The sequence below is a fragment of the Lampetra planeri genome, chromosome 11, assembly GCF_965212315.1.
Source record: "Lampetra planeri chromosome 11, kcLamPlan1.2.h2, whole genome shotgun sequence".
Taxonomy (NCBI): Eukaryota; Metazoa; Chordata; class Hyperoartia; order Petromyzontiformes; family Petromyzontidae; genus Lampetra; species Lampetra planeri.
Window position 1 is genome coordinate 12,412,809 of NC_136117.1, and position 19,982 is coordinate 12,432,790.

The following is a 19,982-nucleotide window of genomic DNA, read 5'->3' on the forward strand; positions in this document are numbered from 1 at the left end:
CTTTCCGCCAGCAGCGGAGCGAGCGAGCGAGCAAATTGCACGACCGCTCCTTTTGTCTTTACCTCCTTGATTAAAATAATTGATCACCGAGGGACGGATGAGAAGCCGCTAAAAATAGAACGAGCGCGTAATACTGTAGGTGGGAATGTGCACACGCAACGCTGTGCCCCAATGTATATCTTCTCCAGCGTAATTAGCCGGCGAACAGTATGATCCGCCCAAGCGATAATCGATAGTCACCTCTGGAACGATGCGAGCAGTTTAATTGACCCGCACCTGGCGGCAAGGGGATGGGGGGGATGACCCTGCCACAGTGCTCGCCGTCCACGTGGCACTGGGGCCCAGGCGGAATATTTATCTCGTGGGGTTACTGGCCGAGATGGTGACTCTGACGTTGTGTCGACATCTTCATAACACCAATGAAAGTGAATTGTGTGCAACAACAACAAAAACACTTTATGCAGCTGTGTGGCTTACTTTCCAGGCTAGGCTCTGCGTGTTGAGTGGTTTCCCATCGTCTTGTGCCACACGCTGCTGCAGGCATCTTCAGGAATTCAAGAGGCATTTACGCAATTAAATGACCTTGTTTATAACTCTGTTATCGCAATCCACTTTCATTTATCCACATGCACATACTGACATCCAAAAATATTGTCCACCGCCCGTGGTCTGTACAGATTTCTGCTGTGGCTTTGTGCGGACTAATGTACGATGTGGGTGAACTGGTAAACCCAGTTTGAGCTCCTCAACAGCAACGACTGAGTGATGAGATTGTTTTAAAACCCTGTACTGCTACTGTAATTACAGAATCCCAGAGATGAAAGCCACACATTAACCGGCATCTGTGTGTAACCCGTATGCACGGTGATAGCCAAAACAGAGAAGTACATTCGTAAGAGTGTAATTCATAAACAAGCACCTGCCTGTAAGGTCGGTGCCAGATTTCAGATGAGGGTGGTGCCGAGTAGCCCAAAAGGGAATTTTTCATCGCTGCGCTCCTGTTCATGCTGGCTGAGTTATTTTTTTTTGTTTGGCAAGGAATCTTTATGCAAATAATTTAAGACCATTTTACGAATTAACCAAGGGATTTTTTGTTTTGTTTGCTTCCTAAGCCAACTTTGTTGCTAACGTGCCCTTCATACACATATATATATACAGTATATATGTAAATTCTTCCCTGGTTAAATACAAACCAGTGAAAACACAGTGGCGCATCTGCACTGGTAAATGTTGCATCGCCTCCCTTGTTCAGCCAAATTTAACCATCAGGAGCGAATCAAAGGTTTTTTCAACTCCAGTTCACGCGGCCCACCATGGCACATTCTATCCATTATTATCAATTGGTATTTGTTCAAGTGCTTATTCAATATTCACATCGTGCGAAACACATAATTTGTTGATAAACGAGCCCCGTGTGATGTACAGAGCTCTGGTTCAGATGTAGATAGTTCACAGTAGGGGGCACAGGTGGTGCATCAGCCAGTCATCTCGGTCATCTCGGTCAGTCGACCCGTGGCACCTGCTGGGTCTGCCCCGTGACCTCCTGCCAGCGGGCGTTCGACACTTCACGTGGCCTCAGGGTGCACATGGCCTGGCACAAGCGTCGTGGTGACGTCACCGCCACTTAGTGGCGAATGGCGGTTGTTGTTGTTGTTGTGTGTTTCTGTGTGTGTGTCTGTGTGTGTGTAAGTATGTGTGTGTCCTCAGGGGGAGCGGTAGTGTAGCGGTTAGCGCTACGCTGCGCTATGAACCCGGCTACACGGGTTCGATTCCCGCTCACGGCCAACACCCAGTGACGATTATCTGAACCGGTCCTGGGCCTCTCCTAATTCCACTCAGCCTCAAATGAGTACCTGGTGCGGTGTGTAAACATCGCCACTGGGGAGACAAAGGCGGTCGGGCGTGGTGATGGCTACCCACCCCCTCGTGTACCGTTCCGGCCTTTATAGGTGCTCGCTAACAGCACTTGCCCTTGCAGTCTGTTAAGGCTATACTGGGGGGGGGGGGTCTTTGTCTTTGTGTGTGCTGATAACGGGCAAAACCGGTGATGAATATCTGAACTAGTCCTGCCCTAGGTCGACTCAGCCATAAATAAGTATCTGATGCAACGTGTGAACATCGCCACGAGGGAGACAAAGGCGACCGGGCGTAGTGATGGCCACCCACCACCTCGTGTGCCGTGTCAGCCTTAAAAGGTGCTCGCTAACTGCACTTGCCCCAACAGTCTCTTGAGGGCTATACGGGGGATCTGCGTCTTTGTTCTGTCATATGGGATGTACAGGGTGGTCCAGATTTCTTGTGACCGTCCCATTTTATTCTCTAAAACTTACTATATATTTTTTTAAAAGTTTACTTTTATTTAAAACACAATGAATTGGGAGTTACAAGACATCTGGACCGCCCTGTAGGAGCAGGGCTCTGCACATCTACGTCGAGCGAGCACTGATCGACATTCACGGGGGGGGGGGGGGGGGGCACAGGGGGAGGGGTAAATGAAGTCGACATTAATGTTCCGATTGATAATAAAGGTTTATGGGTTAGATCGCGTTATCTATAAATGTGTCGTAACCCTCCACCACCCGACACGGCCAAATAGTAAAAATTGTCGCCTCAAATCACCGCACCTTATTGAATGAAATGATGACGTCACCCTGCTGCTGCTCTATTTAAGACCGGGAGCAGGTGGAGGGCTTCACCATTCTGGCAAATCGCCCGATGAAGATGGATGTAATTACCAGCGAAACGTCGTACTACTGAAACATTTCAAATGATGTTGATTCGCTCTTCAACACACCGGTGGGCAAAAGAAGTGAATGATTTTGTCCTTTGTAAACGTGACACATTTTTTTTACTGTTTGGCCGTGTCGGGTGGTGGAGGGTTACGACACATTTATAAGTAACGCGATCTAACCCAAAAAGCCTTTATTACGAATAATATTGGTCGCGAAAGCCTACGTGTTAAACTGATTAATGTCCCGATGTGATCATGTGCGTTGCGTTCATTCAATTAAGACAGACCTGCTGGCGGCACTCTGCAGGCGATTTCTCAGTTTGTTTTGCATTTCGCGTCGCCCTTTGTCAATCGACTTCTGGATGGATGCCTCCTCACCACACCGTGTCGGTCATGGGGGATTAGACGCGAGAAACGCGTGGAATTCCAGCGAGACACATCGGAGGCGTAGAGGTGGATGTATTTAATGTTTAAACGTTTTGTACAGGGAGAAGAGAAGAGAGAGAGAGAGAGAGAAAAAAGTGCAAACTTTCAAAGGGCATCGTCGGAATAAAACGGGGGGGGAGGGGGGGGAAACAACACGGATAAAGTTTCGTTCACAAGTCCGTACCTGCACCGAGCAACGCAACGCGCAAGACGACAGCTCTGCTCGTGATGAAAAACGCGACGAGATAAGAACTCGCGGAATGATCGGCTCATTCAATTGCCTCGGGCAGAGAAGAGGAAGAGACGAACGAAAAAAACCGTGACATGCTTTGCCTTGAAATCCACTACACACTACCGCAGTGTCACAACGAATAATACAAAAAAACCCTGCAATCCTGTCCCGGTGTAGTTTTTCTTCTTCTAATGTCTTGTTACTTTGCATATGCGACGTTTCTGTGCCTCGTAAGGCGAGAAGGGGCCCCCACCGTGGCGAGACGAGTCGCCGAGTGCGCACGAGGTCGACTGCGCATTGCAGCCACATCACGATCATCCAGGTTCATCGCGGGAGCAGGGAGAGGCAGGCCGGATTAAACAAAAAATAACTAAATATGAAAATCACGTGTAAATCGGAGTGTAACAGCATATTTACTCTTGATTTGAAGCTTTCGTGACTGCAGTAATCCATACTCTTTGGTTCGTTCGGTAATCATCAGGTGGGAAAGCGTGGTCTGCTGCTGAGGCAGACTGTTTTAAAAACATGCTTTCCCACCTGATGATGGACGCTTGTGTTGCGCCCGAAACGTCGTGATTTCTTTCATTTTATACCAACGTGACTTTACCGAAAGAACCAAAGAGTAAGCATATTTACTGCTTACCTATACAGAATGAGGCGCCGCGGTTGGTGAGATGTTAACTACCTCACCTGGTGTACAGGATTGCGTGGGTTCGATCCCGACCCTGACACCTGCTGTTTATTTGGAGTTTGCGTGTCTCTCTCGCCGTAGAGGCGTGGACTTTTTCTCCGGGTCCTCCGGTTTTTCTCTCCACATTTAGAATTGTGCGTCTGGAGCATTTGGCTGCTTTACATTCCCACGTGATGAAGCACTTCGACGAGCTATCATTTGCGGCCATTTCGCTTCTGACAAAGAGACCTACATAGTTAAGTGGGCCGTACCTGGTGAACTAAAAGTAGGTTTAAAGTAGTCTCCGGAGGAGGTGCAGAGAAATTATATCAAGCGCCTGCCGTTTGTCGCAAAATCCCTTGGGAAGGTAAGGGAGCGAGGCGCGGCGAGTGACTGTCAGCGCGTCTGGAGGAGGCTCGCTTGGAACATCCCTGCTGGCACAGAGAGAGAGAGAGGGTGGGGGGGGGCAGCGGTGGTCGTTAGAAGTCTGCACAGGTCGCGGTGATCGAACTCACCAGCCCTGCCACATTCACGGTGCTCGGCTTGCCCAGCTCGTCGTTTTTTTTTAAAACCTTTATATTAAGTTCACTTGCTTGCTTGCTTGCGCGCTTACGACCGTGCAAATCTTTCGGTCGTTTTTTAACCCACTTCCCGTGATCCAATCGAGCTTTTTAGGAATTTTTTTTTCATATTGAATTTAAAATACCAATGTGATAAAAATGAAACTCTTACTCAAGAAAAACTGAAATGAATAATAAAATAAAACCGATGCCACGCATATAAAGGATTTATAGTGAAAAACTTTGTTTTTACGGGTTAATTTTTTTAAACCCGTTTACCACGTGCCGATTTTCAAAGCTGATTCATCACACCTCGGGTTGTCGCCTGTACTGGATTTCCCAGGATCATCCTGTAGGTGAGGCACTATTGTCCTCAAAAGTCCAGGTTTTTGTTAGTTGCCAAATAATAACAACAACAACAACAACAAAGCACCACTCAAGGTAAGAACATTCAGAGGCAGTCCTCCCCTCTCCCGGTCTTGTGAGGTCTTCATTTTCTTCCCTAAAGAGTTTTAAACTTGGCGGAACTTACACTCAAATCAGTAGGGCTGGCGAGTATGTAGCATGCATGCTATGATGACTTAACAACAAAACATAGCGCCAGCTATTACTGCTGCCTGGTCAGTTCAGGTGCACGGCTGTGCGAGTGAGGGGAAATAACGCGATAATTATTTTAGCGTTTCCCTGCCATGTTGGATTAATAATACTCTTACCCATAAAGCCCTTTGTTAATTTACTATTGGATGAATGTCTCCCCATTCCGTGCTGATCATGGGGGTTTGTTTGACCATACTTCGCCACGCTAGTTCGTGCGCGTCGTTGAAATGAGACACATGGGGAATGGTTCGGATATCACTCGCCGCCACCACTGGCACGCAGGCGTTCGTGGTTGCGGCTGTTGCAGCCCCTTAGACGTGTTTTATGACTTGCACCGAAAAACACATTCAGCTGCTGAATAAGCCACCAGCGCGCGGAGCGAAACGTCGGACCTCGTGCCAAACAATACGACCCGAAAGCATGCCAGAGCGTGACCCGATGTGAGCCCTTGGCCAGGAATCCAAGCAGGGTCACGTGGGTTCACAGCGAGTCACGTGGGTTCAGAAAGGGTCACGCAAGTTCACATCGCAGCACGCTAATCAGTGCGCCACTGCTCTTCCTGTGACGTGAACCCAGTTCCCATGTAGGGAGTGTTCGCAAGTGGCAGGAAAGGTGTGGCAAGAGAGGTGCGATATTTGGCACGTGAGTCATTGTCATACTTCATCGTGCTGATGGAACATAATGCGCCTAATGGGGTGCTGGTGAGTATTAATGTAATATATCTCCATTGAGTGGCAGTGATGTGGGGGCCAGGAGGTGAGTTTGAGTAATGATACGTGGTTACCAACAAATGATGATTAAAGAGCTTAGCTCAGCCGCAAAGGCACGGGATCATCTCGGCTTACAACCCTTACACGTACATTGTTGTACTCCACAAAGCATTGTTTGCGATTTGTCTGGCTGCAGGAATATATCGACCAAACATAAGTGCTATTGCTGATCTTGTGCATCGCTCCTTCTGATTGCGCGCTCATTTCTAAGCAAATTCCAGCGATGTCCTTCCGTTCGAAGAGGTGAAAACACCCACGGTTATTTACGGTCACCCGTCTCAAGAGGTACATTTTTAATTCTTCAAATTGCAGCGGTGGAAATTTAATTAATAAGGGATGCGTGAATGGCGATTGATGTATGTGATGCAATTCGATAATTAGAAAATAATGCAGAGCCCTTTGTCAATCTGCTGCTGGGTGAAAACCACCCAATGAAACGTCGGTCAGGGTGGCGATGTGACCATAGTTCACCAGCATGTTACTCCCTTCGTACAAGTGGTGGGGTTTCCCTCCACACGCCGATGCGCCAGTCAAACGATTTAGCCAAACATCCTCGTGTCGAACCCTCCTGAAGAGTAACATTGAGGCCCAGTGAGGCTTTTCCGAGAGATGTTTTTGTTTTGCTATAAAATGCATCGATGTCTAACTTTGCCAAAGGAACGTGTCCACGTGGGTATGAATACTGTCACGACAAAAAAACAAACACCGGTTACGGGCATTTTCATTTTAAACACTGACAACAGGTAGCTGCTAATTTCATTTAAGTGCGTATCGCAAATGCCAAACACCCCATTAATGAAATTGGCATGTAGGACCCTGCTGAAAATGAATCTTGAGGCTCGGTGAGGCTTTCATGGATAAATGTATTAAATTAGTATTAATTGTTATAGTGCAACGTCACATATCCGGCAATTACATTTCTGCACCGACCAATTAAAAGCCCATAACTGTCATTCTCTGTAGACGTTCACATATCCGGCCTTTTCATATATCCACCTCGACCCCCAATGCCCAGCGAGTCGGATATGTGATGTTGAACTGTAACACAACAATATCTTTTTTCTGTTGTGCGTGAACATTTCGCATCGGGGATGGCGCATTCAGTGCGCTGGAGGGGAGAGGAGGGGGGGGGGGCAAACCGGGGGGGGGGGGGTCATTGAGAGCGAGTGACGGAACAAGCGACAGATTGTTCCTGCACGTGCCTCGCTTTCGCTAACTTCCCCCCCCCCCCCCCCCCCCGGGCTTCTCTCACCGGTTTTGCGCGCGACGCGCTTGTGGACGCAGAGCCGTCGCGTCCGCGAGCACGTGAAGAGGCCGTAGCAGCCCTGGCAGTCGGAGGGGCTCGTGCACGTCCTGGACTCCATCCCCGGACAGGCCCACTGCGCTCGCTCGCACGCCGACAGAACGGCACCGTTACGCGGAGGGGCGACACGCTGGCACCACGCGACACGGAGGCTCGACACGCAAAGGCGCGCCCCCCGGAACACGTGTCAAGCGGTAAAGTCACGTAGAAGGGAAGTAATAAAATAATAAAAATAAAACATAATATTTTATAATGTTTTTATTTTTATTATTAATAAAAAGAAAACATAATATTTTATTACGTTTCATTTTTATTATTTTTTATTATTTTATTACTTCCCTTCTACGTGACTTTACCGAAAGAACCAAGAAGATGAATCCCTGCAGTCACGAAAGCTTTAAATCGAAATGTGTCAAGCGCTTCGTCAAATCGCAATGCAAAGGTAAAGGGGCAGCTCTGCAATTGCTTGTTCAAGGTCGCGACTCGTGCAGCGAGGGAACTAGTCTATTCTCTTACAGGGTAATTGGCCTACTCTTCCACGTTGGTCAGATGTCTTTGGAAGAGGTGGGAGCCACCCAGGTGTTACCCAATGGCATGCGGCCTGCCGATCGACTGTGTTAACGCGCAACTTTATTGAGGGACTGTGTGTCGTTGTCTTGCTGTGGTCTGGGACTGTTGTTGTTGTTGTTGTTTTGCTGCTTTGTCCAAGTTTGCATTTATTGTTGAAATATAATCAGGAATTGATCTACTTTTGCAATTTGTACTTGGGTCGCATCCTTTTTAAATATTACGCATTTATTTTTCGTGATGTTTCTCTTTCCCATACTTTTCACTCCGATCGTTTGTTGCGTCGTTTGTCTGTCGTAACTTTCTGACCCACCCCAAACTGGACATCTGCGACAAAGAGCTCCATAGCTCATCGGATTTATCCAGGATGAATAAAGATTATCGTTCTGCGTTGTAACCATTCCTACTGCTGGCTGGACAGACAAGATGGGGGGGGGGGAGATTTTTAGGAACGTGCCAGGAGGTTGAACCCTGCGAGTGTTGCTAACAATGACGCCACGGTAGCTAGCATCCCTGCAATACGGCGAGCTAGAACGATGCAGGATGTTATCTCGACGGAAGCGTGCGCCGATGCGCTGTATGTGGCTCTTCAGCTTAGATTTTTTTTTAAGAGGCCACTAATACAAATGTCTGCAGACAAAAATGCGAGTGCAATATGTATGTAAGGAGCAGAGATGCAACACATATATATTCGTTGTTCATTATATTTGTACAGTGGATTGAACCGTGGGCTGTAAATAATGCATGTCCATTTCACCCCCGGTGCCTGTCGTTATGCGCGGACATTATTTCCAGACCTATGTCAACTGACTACTGGGTGAAGGCCCCTCTCTCTCTACCACGTGTTATTCACTCAGGGGTTGTTTGACCATACTTCACCATGCTGGTGAGTGTACGTTGGTGAAGGGGGAACTTGGTACTGGTTTAGATATCTCTCAGTGCCCGATATTTGCCGTGGCTGGGAATCGAACACAGTTCACCGGGTTCATACCACAGTGCGCTAACCACTGTGCCACCACTCCGCCCCTCCCTTACTACTGGCCATTCATTTAAAGTTAATTCCCATTCTTAGATAAATGAACACCCTGTTGCCTGTATCCTGAGCATACATGTGGCATCATCTCACCTACGTAGGCCGGCTGACTCAGCCCATCATCCCCCCTGGGGTTGTGAAAAATAAGGACCACATTGTGGGGAGGTTAGCAGTGGTTGTCATATGGATAGACTTTCCCTCCTCCAAAGGAATGAGGAGCTTCCTCCCCTGGCTCAGGGCTATAGATGGGAGATGAGTACCACCTGAGTGCCCATCTGAGCAGGAATTTGATTTAAATCGATTGTAAGGCTCTTGGAATCATTGACCAGTTGACAGGATTTAGACTTGTTAATTTCAACGACTAAATTTAAATGGTCGCAAGATAAATACGTCATTCACATGTGTCTGGTTCCATATGCGAATAATTGTTTTTATTAATATGTAACATATGTTAAGGGTGTTTCATAATATTTGAATAACCTACATTTTCTCTTGTATTAGACAGCCCATTCATGGGTTAATCGAGACCCTTAATAATTCACATTTGAAAGTGTTCACTGCATGTTCTCCCCACAAGATGGGCCACGCAAAGAAACTCAATAATTCACTGAAAGTTCCCACTCTGAAGGAAACACAAAGTTTTTTTTCTTGGACACCCATCGCTCGTAATCGCGTACTAATACAATGACAATTTCAGACACTTTCACGCACGAGTTTCGCCCGCAAAAACCGTGATCACCGGCAATGCACGAAAATTTCGATCTCCAGAATTCGCATTAGGACCACATTGAGGGACCCCCGCTCACTGGGTTTCCATGAATAAGGATGAGACGTAATATATTCGAATAAAAAAAAATTACCCGTGTTTATCTTTTTATTAGGTTGCATAACTCGCCGACTTTAAAACAATGGTTTCTCTTCACTGCCCACTACCAGTATCGTGTACTGTGATTCCGTGTCCTTTTGTGCAGTAGCCTCCTGATACTAACCACAACTCGACGGAGAGTGTCACGTGCAAGTAATTTTACCTCAAAATCTCATCACTCAGTCCTTAATAAATCATTTGACAATAGATAAAGAATGTATAAGCTTTCACCCTGTACACAAATCAAACATGTTTTTTTATGAAGGACGTATAATTTGCATTCATCCCATTACCCATCCCATTTATTTAAAATAACTTTAATTAATCAATCGGAAGCACGTTGAGCGCTACTTCTCCCCACTGTCGCAATTGGAACCCCACGGAAATTTGTCCGCCCAGTCTTTGCTCGGCGACACATTCACAGTCAAGGTGAGTGGGGGGGTGGGGGCATCACGCGCGGGAGGTACTCACTGTGTCCATGTTGAAGAGGCCGTGAATCTTGTGTCGGTTGGGCCCTCGGCCACCGCCTGTCCTCTCGCCGGCGGCCGCGACGCCGTCGGCCTCCGCCGCCGGTTGCCCGGCCGCGTCGTTGGACCTATCCGCGGCGGAGGATCTGGGACGCGCCGGCCGCGTGCCGTGGGATGCCGGTCGGGGCCGAGGCGACCTCGGCGGCGAGCAGTCGTCCTGCGGCCACGCGGCGCAAACTGCGGCGCACACGGCCGCCCAGATCACGACGCCCCGAGCGAGAGAAGGACTCATCTCGCAAGCGGTTGAAAACCTGCGACAACGACAACAACAACGACGACAACTGATTCATTTCACAGATGTCCCGGACCCCCGGATTGACGTCTTGACGGAGCATAGCTCGAGACGCGCCGACCTTGGCGGATTTTAAGCGTTGTTGGTGATGAGGACGTCGGCGCATTTTTTTCGCCGAAGAAACAAACAGAGGCCAACGTGTGAAACATTGGCCAACGTGCGAATTGGGCACCCTGAACGGTTCACATCCACTCGGACCATTTCAACGAAATGTTTTCGCTTGCAGTCAGACGCGTGGGTTAGGTACCTCTCGTTGAGGAAGAGGCGAGAGGACGTGGACGTTGACACCAAGAAACCTGAATTCAAATTTTTGCTCCAAGCCAGCTTTGGATTCCTATTTATATTGTCCTAGGAATGCTGTGTCATTGACATAAGCCGAAGTGATTGGTCCCAGGGAAAAAATTCAGGCGTTTTGTTTACAGATGCCGGCGGGAGTGATGGTCTGTGCAGGTGCGAGCTTGATTCGGTTTCAAAAAAACTCAACACATTCGTCAATAACAGTGTGGCTTCAAAAGGGGGGAAATATGTAAAATAGCTGACGTTTCGGCCAATGACCCTTCCTCATGGCACATATATGATAGCACAAAGAAGGGTCATTGCCCAGAGCGTTACCTATTATATGTTTGTCCTTTAAAGGCCACAGTGGCAATTGTCAAATGTGCTCAGGTTTTATTGCCGTTATTTGTGCTCGGGCACCACCGCCAACGCAGCATCGCCAGATGATTTTCTTGATGAGGACTCTGGCGATAACCAAGCCCCGAGTTTCTGATGGCACCAAGCACAACCGTGGCATTTCGAAGGCTGCTTGTGAAACACAAACCGCGTCGTATTTTGGATACAAATTGCTATCTAAAAAAATCTGTAAAATTTCGTACGGAGGCATATTTAATTAATTGGAACATGTTTTTTATATATAGATATAAATGCAATCTGATGCATTAAAAGATATCGGAAATAGATTTTTTTTTACATATAAGCGTATTAAATTCATCCCATTGCACAAATTAATTTTTTTAAATGACTCCGGCGATTGCATTACAGTAAATTAACTTACAGCCCTTTGTCGATTCGTTGCCAAACGACAGCCTCACGTGCCCTATCGGTCAAGGTGACTTGTTTGACCATACTTCACCGTCCGTGTTACTAAGGGAGGGCGAAGAAGGAGGTGGTTGTATTTCCGAAGTGGAGTCTCTGTTGACTTCCCACAATGTGGTCCTTACTTTACCAACCCGCAGTGAGACGAAGAAGGGCTGAGTCGACCGCCGATGGGGACTGTAACTTGGAACCTTCTATGCTCCCCTGTACTACCGAGATGCTTGTGATATCGTGGTCATAACATTTGTGCCAACACAGAGACTGAGAAGAAGAAAAGCGAAGGACTCCAAGAGGCTCAGGTGCCTCCATTTCATGGGGAAATTGTGGATGTACCATATAGCAACTCGAATTGAAAACGAATTCACATAAAAAACAACACAATTACCATCGACACGTGAATCAATCTCTCTTGTCGGCAACTCTCTTCTCTCGTCTCACTACGTCTGTCTTGTGTCTCTGCACATCTCTTATCTCGCTGCTTCTCCGTCTCCTCTGTCAGGTATATTCTCTCCATCCGTCTCATTACCACCTCAATCGTTCTGTCCACGTTCTACTCATTTCTACCTCTTTATTTCTACATCTTACCTTCTGTCAGCTCACGAGGAGATTAAACATCGATTGGGGGGTCGGGGGAGATGGCCCAAAAATAAATTTCTGCATTAGGCATCCCTCCCCCCACCACCTGGCAAAATGGGCCAGCATCACCACCAAATCACCACCAATGCCAACACGTGGCTTTGGAGACCATGCGACTCTGCGTCAAGCAAACTGCGGCGCAGGGCACAGCGACCTCCTCCGGGCGCCGTGTGTGGCAAACAGCTGTCCCAAGCACCGGCAGACTAATCCGACTTTCACGTCGCGTGTGTTACACATTCCAAGCGTCGTGGCGGGTTACCGGTCACATCAACACCACCCCCTCCTACCCACCCACCCACCCCCCACGCAAGCGGGGCAGCGGAGCACAGAAGCTTCCGGGGACTTGAAGGTGGTGCGCGGGGAGAGACCCACACACAACAACAACAACAATCGCCATTCGCCACTAAGTGGCGGTGACGTCACCACGACACTTGTGCCAGGCCATGTGCACCTTGAGGCCACGTGAAGTGTCGAACGCCCGCTGGCAGGAGGTCACGGGGCAGACCCAGGTGCCACGGGTCGACTGACCGAGATGACCGAGATGACTGGCTGATGCACCACCTGTGCCCCCTACTGTGCCAACTTGCTGTGCATTAGCCACCCGGCGCTCCGCTCGTTGTTGTGAGCGTCGCTCCTCCGCCCTCCGTTGTTGTTGGAGGGCGACTGCCTCCAACTGCCCAGTAGCGTCCTTCACGAGCCTCCTCCACAGAGGCCGATCTTGACACCGCTGGTACCAGTCATCGGCAAGTCCACTCAGCTCCACGTCCTCCTGTACCACATCACTCCATCTCTTCTCTAGCCCGTGCCGCGCCCGTTTAGCCCCCTCGATCCGGCCGAACACACGCGCACACACACAAAGGGGATGGGAACGTAAGACGGATACACAGCTGTGTGTTTTTTTGCGGGCAATGGGAAAGAATTAGCAAGAAAAGACAACGCTCGCCTCGGCTGCAATACTCGTTCGCATTCCACGCGGCCCATTGCAGGTGTTTGCCGAGGAGCAGGGTGCATCCTCTCGGCAAATAATACCATAATAATTCATAATAATACCAAGTAATACCATTTGTTGTAAGCGGACGGATTTTGACGGGGTACAGCTCTCGGGAGTGAAATTCAAAGCGCACGGAGACACTTGTTTTTAATTGAGTGTGCCCGTGTTTGAAACCATTGCATCGCGCGTTCGTTCGCGAGACAAGTGCTCTTGACTTTTGACCCACCCAGGAATCAAATGATTAGCGAGAAAAATGGCTCGGTTTTTTTCCATTCTTTTTTTTTTTAAAGCTGATCTGCACTGAATGCGTAACCTCAATGAAAGCAAACATTGTATGGACACACATTGCTGCATTTTATGACCCAATATATTTATCCCTACAACAATGTCATCGATCGCGCCATTATAACGGCATGAGTACGATGAAAATGTCATCCAGTTTGGTCATGCAACTTTTGATAGCCACTTATATATACAAAAAAAAGACGGGGCAAAAATTCCCCTGTTCGCCATATCACGGCTCACGGGGCAGGGGGTAACCAGCACCAGACCGCTTCGTCATCCCAGTGGCGGTATTGACACTACTCTTAGGTTTTTTCGGTAAAGTCACGTAAGTAAAAAAATAAAATGAATAATAAATAATAGAAATAATAAAAAATAATTCATTTTATTTTTTACCTACGTGACTTTACCGACAAAACCTAAGAGTATGAATCCTTGCAGTCACGAAAGCTTCAAACCAAGGTATTGACACTGGTGCACTCGGTACTCATTTAAGGCTGAGTCCACCGAACGAAGACGAAAGACTGGCTCAGATCATCCTCACCGGTGTTGGCCGTGAGCGGGACTCAAACTCCGTTCGCCAGGTTTGCAGCGTAGCGCGCTAACCGCTGCGCCACCGCTCCCCGTGTTATGCACAGAGCACACACGACACTGCAGGACACTTTGTCAATCCCCTGATGGATGAATGCCTCCCACACCGTGTCGAGAGGTTGTTTGATCACACTTTACCGTGCTCCTCATTGCAGGCGTGGGTCGGAGCGGGGAGCGCATTATAAGTACGGCACAACAATGGCCCCTGCTGCCCACCACGTGACCCTACAGCCTATAACACCTGGGTGTGCGTGGCGGGCGCCAATTTAAAGCGCTATCAAGTCTCAACCCTGCGCAGCTAGCTTTAGAGATCCGGCGAGATCGGGCTCATTCCTCGTGATGTGGTATAACGATGACACAAATAAACATCTTTCAAGAAATCAATGGTAGTTGGTGATGCTCAGATAGATGTTGTGATTCAACCATTCGTCAGTATATGATGAGCTCGCGGTCCCAACTAACCAATTGACCGGCTTTTGTCTGTTGTCCAAGTAAGGCCATTTCATGTAATAAAAACCCCTGCATTTTGGAAAATATATAAAAATAATAAATATATATATGTTTTGGTGTGTTGGCGATCCTTCAATTACAGTTGGTTCTCGAGTTATGATGGATAAACATATTTCAAGATATGGATTGAAATAGTATGGCAATTCAATTCACAGAATTCAGCTATCATATTGTTCCATCACAAAGTGATTGCCTCATATAATACAATACAGCATATAATATACTCCAATGTCTATTTTAACAGTGAAAATCACAATGCTGGTCAGTGTAGAATCTGCAAAATGGTCAATACCCTGTAACACTATGCCATATATCTTACATGAACACATGTCAGAGCCTCAAGATTCGCGTTCATATTTCCTTAAAATAGATCCTGGTACCCACTTACTGATAGGACCCACTCACACATGGGACCCTCATTTAGAGTTGAGCCCCACTGAAAACGTGGCAACTACTCACACACGGGACCCACTTAAGCCAGTTCCACCCCCTCTTCCCTGGCCCACCTGTCCCCAGACCCTACAGGGCTGGCTGTGGATGTGGTCAGTGGGCAGGGAGGGCGATCGAGAGGGAACGCGCTTGTGTGGGTGAAGGGAGCGGTGGTACGGCGGTTAACGCACTGCGCTACAAACCCGGCGACCCGAGTTCCATTCCCACTCACGGCCAACATCAGTGACGAATATCTGAGCCAGGTTCTGGGCCTCCCCTAGGTCGACTCAGCCTCAAATGAGTACCTGGTGTGGTGTGAACATCGCCACTGGGGAGACAAAGGCGGTCGGGCGTGGTGCTGGCCACCAACCCCCTCGTGTGACGTTACGGCCTTCATAGGTGCTCGCTAACAGCACTTGCCCCTACAGGCTATACGGGGGGGGGGAATCTTTGTCTTTGTGAAGGGAGCGAGAGGGGGGGGGCCCGGGGAGGTTGTAGAGATGCGGCGGCTCCACCTCATGTTTAGTTTGTGTTGCCCCCCCGCCCCCCGCACCTCCTATGAGCACGGTTGGCTACGTACGGTGCGAAAGAAGTTCAACATACATACACACGTACATACACACGTACGTGTTCGGCTGCGCACCTGTAGGCGCGCTATCGCCGCGTGGGATCTGCAGGCTCCCAGGCGGCGAGAACCCCTTTCTCGGGTGTCCCTCCTTGCACGTGTCCCCTTTGTTCGGGGCATTCCGGGCGACGCCTTCCACCCGAAAACACCACCTGCAGAGTGGTCGCTAACAAAGAGGAACAAAACAATAATAATGAGAACGACGACGATAGCGCGGAGAAAGAAACCGGCACGCGCGCTCATCGGAGTGCCCGAAACTCATTGCAGGAAAAATTATATTTGGGATTTTGAAAATATATATTAAAAGAGGAAGAAAACTACATATTTTTTATTTTAATTTCATTCTGAACTTGTATTAATACTTTGAATAAATTAGTATTTCCCCCCCACCCAACCACAATAGTAGGGCAGTCTGAAACTAGAACCTCAGTCACCACTCGCAAGTCTGATTTCATCATCCGCGATGACAGCAAGAGCGGCGTAGATGTTACCCGAGTTAGAAATCAACCGGGTAAGGGCAGGATGCCTTGTTCATTTCACCAGATTTTACGTTCTGTGATTAACAAAAAACAATCCTCGTTGTATGGAAGACAAAATTACAAGAAAGGCATTGGGACAGTTGGTGTTTTTTAAGAAGGCAATTTATGATACGTGGACTGGTGGCACACCGGTTGTGGCTATACGCTACGATCCCTGCCAGCTGCGTGCGATTCTCAGCCAAGGCTGACATCAGGCGCACCTGATATCCGAAGCGGTCCCGAGTGTGCCCCCTTCACCCACCCGCACTGACCAGCGTGGTGAAGTATGGTCAAATTACCCCCACGACCCGACATAGCATAGGCAAGCCATTCATCCGGCAGTGGATTGATAACAGGGCTGTAGTACATGCATAAGTAGTGTACAAGTTCTCATACCTAGCTGCTCAAACGCTCACAGGCCATGCAAAATATACCAAAAATAAAATGACACTGCGTTAGCCGTTGTGCACAAGTACGAACAACAACAACAACAACAACTCAACGCATTGGTCAGTAAAACACTGCCCCGAATGTGGAACGAATATAAAACAGCTGACGTTTCAGGCAATAGCCCTTCAGCAGAGTGATTGCGGCGCGGCGCTGAGAATTAAAATAAACGGAACGTTTCGCGACAGCCTCTGGGTGGGTGGGGAGCGTGTGTGGAGATTGTTTATCCAAAGAAATCGCGTGGCATCGGTTTTATTTTATTATTCATTTCTGTTTTTCTTGAGTAAGAGTTTCATTTTATCACATTGGTATTTTAAATTAAATATGACATTTTTTTTTTCCTAAAAAGTGGACAATTTTGGAACATTTTTTTTACGAAAATAAATTGTCACGCACAACGAGTCTGTGTGCAAAATGTCAGCTCGATTGGATCACGGGAAGTGGGTTAAAAAACGACCGAAATATTTGCACGCTCGTAAGCGCGCAAGCAAGAAAGTGAACTTAATATAAAGGATTTAAAAATCCTCCCGACTCTGTGCGAACGAGCGAACCGAACATCAGCAAAGCTCTGCTGCGTGTGAACCTGCGTCTCTCTGCCGGGGAGGGAGCGGGGGGGGTGCCTTTTCATCTCGATTCTGCTTTTCATATTTTGCTGGCCACCGAGCGCGTTTTGTTTGCATAGTTCGCACTTCGCGATGCGAGGACATCCGCAGCTGCACCCTCCTAGCAGGACCGCGGCGCCACCTGTGCCCTTCTCTGTGGACGTTGAAGCCAGCTCAAGATCATCCTCCACCTCCTCCGGCACCTTCTCCTCCATCGCCGCCAGCCTCGTCGTGTCAACACGCGGCTCTCTCTTCGACATCTAAACATCCTCGACAAAAGTGCATTCCGAATAGCGATAAATTAAAGACGGCGAGGAGGGTCGCTGACACGTGCTTCCCGGGCAGCGTAGGTAAGAAGAGCAGTGGCAGCAGCAGCATCAGCAACATCGCTCTGTAAATTGCGTACAACGTTATGGGTCTACGTGCGTATATGTGGGGAGTGGTGACGCATTGGTTAGCGCGCTGCGCTACGAACCCGGCGAACCGTGTTCGATTCCCTTTCACGGCCAACATCGGGGACGAGTGTCTGAACCGGTTCTGGGTCTCACCTAGGTTGACTCAGCCTTCATTCAAATGTTGCGAGGCAAAGGTGGCCAGGTGCGGTGCTGGCCACCCACCCACTTGATGGGTTGCACTTGCCCCAAGTCTATTAAAGGCTATGCGGGGAATCTTTGTCTTTGTTATATATACGTGGGAGAGAGAAGCCCTTCAGGTGGGACAAGCCTTCTTCATTACAGTACTTTCTGTCAGTGTTAACCATGCTGAGACCAGGGTCGGATTACGTTTGGTGGGGTGTCCACGGCTGTTCGAGATATGAGAAGCCCTCCCTCGATTCAGCTCCTTCCTTCCTTCGGCCCATGCCCTAAGAGCAAACAACTGCATCGGCTATTTCAGTCCTGGCTTTTCAATGCGACATACGAATCGTAAAGCTGAATCGACGGTTAAGATGAATAAAACTCTGAGAATGTCTCGATTTAAAGCTTTCATGACTGCAGGGATTCATCTTCTTGGTTCTTTCGGTAAAGTCACGTAGAAGGGAAATAATAAAATAATAAAAATAAAACATAAGACCAGGGCTGTCTCCCCGACAGACCTGGTCTTCCCGACAGACCTGGTCTTCACCTGAGAACGGCTGCTTGCGTTGTGGCCGAAACGTCGTGGGAATTATTTTATTATGTTTTATTTTTATTATTTTATTCCTTCCCTTCTATCTGAGAATTGTCGCCACGTAACTGGTGGTTATACACAGAGAGTGATGTCATAGGCTTTCATCACCCAATTATCAACAGATGATCTGTCGGATTTATCAGTGTTGCAGGCACATCCTTGCAACTCCCTAGGATCCAGATGGCTGTCACCAGGAGCCCTTTTCGAACTCATTCAAGACGGCGGGGGATGGATTGTTACATCGCAGGAGCGTGAGAGATGGTGACTGAAAGGGGGGGGGGTCTTCCTCCTACAGTGGATAGACAAAGGGTTGCAGATAAACAACAATTACAAATCACACGCATTGATCGGTCATGAATAATGCCTGCGCACATGCTCCTCTACGCTGTGGGAGGCGATTAGATAGGTCATTGACGTCCCTTTAAATAGTCCACAATGACCTGTCCCCGAAGCACAATTATATTGTCTATAGAAACTGCTGTGAACAGACGAGGGAATGAACGGAATGTGTGAAATTCCCAGAGCCGCTGTGCTGCTAGGTGACCAGCAGATGGCGGTAGAACGAGCGGGATCGTGAACCCGTCTGTACGGACCTAAGAGCGTGATGATCGAGTTTGCTTCGGATATTCGGCAATTCCTCCGAAAACAATGAATTACGAAATGTGAGATTGGCCAAACATCCCATTGTGGGACCCTCCCGATTATTTTATCATTTTATTATCAAGCCCCGATGAAGCTTTCATGATAAATAACGCAGTCGAATACGACGTCGTAGATAATGTATATTAAATGCACCACAATGTAATATTTACTACACAAAGTATATTACATGCATTCGAATCCGTTACGTAGCATACAATGTGCAGGTTATTTTAAACGTGACGGTGTTGAGCAGTGCGCACATCTTTCTGAGCGTGCAACCCCCCGCTCCTGAATCCGCTTCAAACAAACACCGCTTTGCAGATGTCACCGCCGAGCTGACGGCAGAGACAACTGTCGTGTTTACATGTCAACTCTCCGCCGTGATCCCACCGGACACCAAGCCCAGGCACCGGGGGGGGGGGGGGGGTCCCTGGATAAAGTGGAAAGGCACCGGACCTCAACCCCTATCCCCCACACCCCCCCCCCTCCTGAAAGGTGACCACGGGACAGAAAACAGCAGGTGGCCCCTGGGATGCGGTCTCAGCGTGTGAGGAGACACGCTGCCTCACTCTCACAACTTTTTGACCGTCTCTTCAATTACACGAAACTCTGTGTTACGTTTTGTTGAACTTCTTTCGCACGTAGCCGACGGCGCTAATCGGAGGTACAGCGGGATGCTTTCTGTGTTCAGTTTGTTGTCCTTCTCCCCGATTAGCACGGTTCAACATCATACATACATCATACATGCATCATACATACACCATACATACATCATACATACATACATCATACATACATACATCATACATGCATAATACATGCATCATACATGCATCATACATACATACATCATACATGCATCATACATACACCA

General features: G+C 48.2%; 1 long non-coding RNA gene across 1 annotated transcript; it reads right to left on the reverse strand.

Annotated features, from left to right (window-relative positions):
* Positions 1 to 3,181: 3,181 nt before the first annotated feature.
* Positions 3,182 to 7,358, reverse strand: LOC144721421 (uncharacterized). The gene is made up of 2 exons (XR_013585907.1): positions 7,239 to 7,358; positions 3,182 to 4,490 (listed from the first exon to the last, which is right to left on the reverse strand). It is a non-coding gene; the product is annotated as an uncharacterized LOC144721421 (long non-coding RNA).
* Between the last annotated feature and the right edge of the window lie 12,624 nt (positions 7,359 to 19,982).